Below are 5,641 nucleotides of genomic sequence, written 5' to 3' on the forward strand. Positions count from 1 at the left end.
AGACAGGATGGGTGTGGACTTGTGAAGACAGTAACTGAAATAATAACTACCTGGGAGCATGGAAGGGAAGCATGGGGAAGTGGGGAGTCAACACCAATGGGCACAAGAAGGAAGAAGATGTTTCAAAGTTAACTGTGATGATGATTGCACAGCCCTTCTTCATATGATTGAACCATTGAATTGCGTGATGCTAATTATAGCTCAATAAAGCTCACTTTTAAAAGGGGGTGGGTGGATAAACAGTCACACTAATAGACAGTGACAGCCAGTATTTTAGGCCACACAAATTGGTTATGGGGCCACCTTATCCTATTTTGCAGTGTTACCTCTCAAAGCTCCCATAAGAAGTTGCCATCAAGTTGATGGTCACTTATGGGAACCCTATGTCAGAGGGAGCCCTGGTGTCCTAGTGGGTTATGCATTGGGCTGCTAACCTGAATCTGGAAGTTTGAAACCACCAGCTGCAGCTCAGGAGAACCATGAGGCTTTTTACTCTCTTAGTTTTACAGTCTTGGAAATCCACAGAGGCAAATCTACTCTGTCCCTTAGGGCCCTTTTGAATTGGAGTCCACGTGATGGCAGAGAGTGGTTTGAGATGCGTGTCAGAATAGAACTGTGTCTCATAGGCTTTTCAGTGACTGGTTTTTCAGAAGCAGGTCCGTAGACCTTTCAAGGTGGGCTCAAACGTTTAACCTTTTGGTTAACAGCCATTTGCATCACCAAGGGATTTTAGGAACAGAATAGGGAAATTCAAAAACATTCTTACATCCAGTCCACTTCAGACATTACTATCTATATTTTCCAAAACTCTTCCCACTACAAAGTAATTTGTTATTCCTCACAGTCTTCATTAAAAACCACCGATATATAATCATCTGAAGGGATAGAGTATCTGAACAGGCTCTTCAAAATCTTTGCACTATAAAAAAATCATGAAATGAGTGGATTATTTCAGTGATTAAATAATGATAATAAGAAGGAACAACACAAATAAACCATGCAAGAACTACAGAACTGAAGTTACTACCCTCGTGTCAACAGAAGGCCTCAGCCTTGCAGAGGAGGGAGTTATCAACTATACTCCAAAGAGCACACAGACATTGAAGTGCTTAGGTAGGCAGAACAATACCTATTCTACAACATGTGGAGGAAAGACCATTAGTAGAAATATTCTAGGACAGCCCCCACCACTTCACTCAGCTTATAATTATAGCTGCATGCCTGGTGTTTACGACAGGAAAAATGGATTTTTGTTGTTTGAGATGAAAATGCTTGTCACTTAAGAGTTCAAGTCCATTTCAATTATATCTTTCCTCTTCTTTTTCTTTTATGAAGCCATTCAAATTATTATTTATGATTACTACATAGTAATGAGTGTGTGCATGGTGAAGATGGTTCAGCTCTTGTCTTACAACCAAAAGTTTGGCAGTTCAAACACACCCAGAGGTACTTCGGTGATTTTGAACCAGACTCTGAAAGCTCTCAGTCTTGGAGAATGGAGTGCAGTTCCATTAACCACGGATTTAGCAGGAGATGAAAGCACATGAGGCAACTGATAATACAATGGCATGAGTCAGGCACATTTTAAACTCAACGTAACAACTTTGTTTTTCAACACTTCACAGAGGTCCTGTGTGGCAGATTTACCGAATGCATGCATCATTTGATCTCTTTATTGCTACTTTCATGAGCATTCATTGTGGATCCAAACAAGATGAAATCCTAGACAACTTCAATCCTTTCTTCATTTATCATGATATTTCTTATGGGTCCATTTGTGAGGATTTTGGTCTTCATTACATTGAATTCACCCATACTGAAGGCTGAAATCCTTGCTCTTCATCAGCGAATGCTTAAGCCCTCCTCACTTTCAACAAGCAAGATTATATAATCTGCATATCAAATGTTATTAATAAGCCTTTCTGTTAATCCAATGCCACATCCTAATCATAAGTTCAGGGAGGGTTAGCAAGTGTTTTGAAGTCAAACTTAACTATAAATCTCAGGTGAGCCACATACCAAATGCTACTGCTGCTGTCATTTAACTCACAGTGTCTAGCTGTTCTCAATGTAAAATGAAAATGATACCGACTTTACCGCTTAGAGTGAGGAGGCAATTAGCTGTCACTTCTGTTTTGTTCATCGTTCTGTTTCCAGCACTTAGAACATGATAAGGGAGGGATACGGTAGTTAAAGTTTTATGCCAACTTGGTTGGACCAAGATTCTTAGTGGTTTGGCAGTGAAGATCTAGTAATTTCCTATGGTGAGCTCTAACAGAATGTAATCATTTCCACAATAAGATCTGCTATGAGCAACCAATCAATTGAATGAAAATGTTCTCAGTGGTGTGACCTGCTTCCAATTCCAGTAGACACTTGGAAAGCTTGCTGGCTCTTTGCTGGGTCTTGACCCTACATCTGGTTCATCATGCCAAATCGAGTTCTTTAAATTTGACCCAGGAACCTTCTGTACTGCCTGCAGATCCTAGAATTCTTCAGCAACTGGCCACCTAGCTTGCCAACCTTGGATTCATTTATTCCTCTCTGCAGCCAAAAGCCCGCCATCTAATATGCTGATCTTGGATTTATTGGTCCCTGAATCTATGAGAGTCAAGAGAAGCCTGACTGGCTGACATACGACCCAGACTTGCAGCCTGCACACCTCTTTGTCAGCTGTTTTCTTGATAGCATGCTCTTTCAAAGTATAAAAATAAAAGCTTCACTGATGTTGTTTCTGTAGAGAAGCCAGCCTAAGTTAAAGATACTTCAGAAAGTTCTAGAAAAACTAAAGAAAAAGATCATGGACATTTTTCCTACGCATGTTAGAAGGCCCTTGGTGCATGCCACATCGTAGGGACCTAGTTAAATCACTCAAATGCTGCCCACCAGCTGCTCCAAAGAAGAGAGATGTGCCGTCTGCTCTGGTGGACATTTACAGCCTTGCAAACCCAAGGGGGCGGCTCTACTCTGTCTTACAGGGTCTCTGGGAGGTGGATGCTACTGGAAGATGTACGTTTCTACTTTTGCTTTTGTTTTCCTAAGAGGCTTAGTCAATAACGGGAGTCCCTGGGTGAATCCAATGGTTAGGCACTAGGCTACCAACCAAAAGTTGGTGACTCAGGTCTACCCAAGGTCACCTTCAAAGAAGGACTCAGTCAGTCCAAAGAATCTGCCACTGAAAACTCTGTAGAGGACAGGTCTACCCTGACACCTATGGGGTCATTCACAATGAGTGAAGACCAACTTGACAGCAACTCAGTTTGTTTTATTTTTCTTTGCTACATTACCATTATTCATTATTTGCACTCGAATTAAAATAAGTTTAGAAGATTTGTTGGGGGAATGGAAGTAATTCAGGAGACAACTGGGGAAACATGAAAATTAAAGACTGTCTACATTCAGAATTTCGTCAAAGCAAACTTAGATGAGCTAGCTTAATGTTAATGCCACAGAAGAAAGCAGAAAACCATCATTTTCAAAAGTCCTTGAAGGGCCAATTAGCATACTCTTACAGACCTAAATAGTGCTCAAAAGACCAGTTTAATTTCTTTTCCTGATGTATGGCAAAGCAATATTGATGAAGGGGAGACGAAATTTAACCTTTTTAAACATTGGTAAGGTCTTGAATTTCATCCCACTTAATATCTCTGGGACTATACTATGCCCTTGCCTACCAATGTGCAGGGCCCAATCCAGGACCAACAGCATCAACATTACCTGGGAATTTGATGGACATGCAGGGCCTCCCTCAGACCTATGGAATCAGAACCTGCATTTTAACAAAATCCTCAAGTTACTCTAATGCTGTGGAGTACTGAACCAGACAGTTAACGCTTCTATTGTGAGGATGAGGCAAGACCCAGTCAGTGTTAAGTTCTGTTGTACATCGAGTCATTATGAGTCAGGGCCAATTTGACGGCACCTAGCAACAACACTGATCTTTCAGTCCGCATTTCTCAAGTGTAGGTAAGATTGGGAGCTAGAAGACAGCATGGGTTCTAAATAAGAAATTACAACAATTTTATATTAGGCTCAACTTATTTACACAATTTTTAATTGTGCAACACAACTCTGAAATAATGCATGCTCTCAGCCTGGATTATGTATCTTTCCATGTTGCCCCCACCCCTCCTACCTTTTTTTTTTCTTTCTTTGATCAACAGCTTCAAATGAAGATCAAAATGACAAGAACTGACTTTTACTTTTGATTTCTATCAACACCAGGAAGACGGTAGATAAGCTAAGGGAAGAAAATGGAGGGACAGAAAGAGGCAAAGTCCCCTTAAAGAGCCACTAGTTGACAAACTATTGTGATCTTTCATTCATCAATGATTCAACTGCAAACCATTCTCCCTCCCAACCTCTAACTTAGAGCCTAAAATTCGCCATCTGTAACTTCCATGTCCTATGTTAAAGAGGAAAACAATAAAAATGGATCGACTTGCCAAATTCCCAGCAAATGCTTTCTGTCGATTGGTTTGTGGTGATGAATTCTGGTGAGTAAAATAAATGAAACTGGTGAAGGGGGTCCTGTGAAAGGGAAAATTTGTGAATTATTAGTTGATTTAGTCCATTTTGTTGGCTGTCTTGGTTAAAGGATGTCTGTAAGGTAATAATGATAGTAACAATCGTGTATATCTGTGGTTTGACTAATAATCTATGGCATGCAAGGTGCTAAGTGTCATAGATATATTCCAACACTACAGTTTCTTAATAGTACAGTTATCACAGTATGGAGACACCTTTTGTTATCAGTTTTCATTAACTGAGCCTGAGTAGTTAATAGGAAAGTACAATTTGCTATGACAAAAATCATTTACTAGTCAAATTGCCACTTACAAAGTGAGTTCCCACTCAATCATCACTCATTTCATGTTAGCATCTATTTCCATTTAAGAGCCAGCATTTGGAGTCCTGAATTTCTTTTATCAAACATGCAGCACACACACACACACACACACACACACACACACTGATGGCAAAGAGCAATCATTTATCCGGGAAAAGATGCAGATTTCATGGAGTGGATGAAAAAACGTTAAAGAATTGTGATCCTGACATGAGGATTCCTTGAGGACTTAACGACCGGAGCAGGGAGAGAGCAGCAGACTCCTGACAGGATGTGCTCTTCAAAAGAGAATGGTTTACACAGCAGAAGATTATGATACACCTTACAAGCCACATATGAAATGAAGGGTCTATCACATTATCACACCCTTTCACCCAAAACCAAAACATAAGTCAAAATTAATATTTGTTGCCATTTATGCTAAGAAGTAGCATATTCTTGTGATGCTAATTGTGAGTTAAAATAAATTCATTTCATAGATTTTAGCTTGAATTTTTAAAGATGAACTTCCAAGCATTCTAAAAATTGCTATGAACTTTTATACTATATAAGGTGAATTGATTGTAAGGTTTGTGTGTTTGGTTTCTCCTTTCAGTGCCAATCCTCCTGAGGTAAGGAGGGTTTCCTCTTTTGTTACCATCCCATTGCTCATCTGGCAACGTGAGGTTTGGCACGGCTACATAGCTTGACCAAGACCCATGCTAGGCATTGATCCAGGGATGTACGCTCCCAGAGAATATTGTTACCAAAGCTGGCATTATAAATTCATGTCAGTGATGATAATTTGATGAA

The sequence above is a fragment of the Echinops telfairi genome, unplaced genomic scaffold (genome assembly GCF_000313985.2).
Source record: "Echinops telfairi isolate 266 unplaced genomic scaffold, ASM31398v2 ScPeMD7_5927;HRSCAF=6808, whole genome shotgun sequence".
Classification (NCBI taxonomy): domain Eukaryota; kingdom Metazoa; phylum Chordata; class Mammalia; order Afrosoricida; family Tenrecidae; genus Echinops; species Echinops telfairi.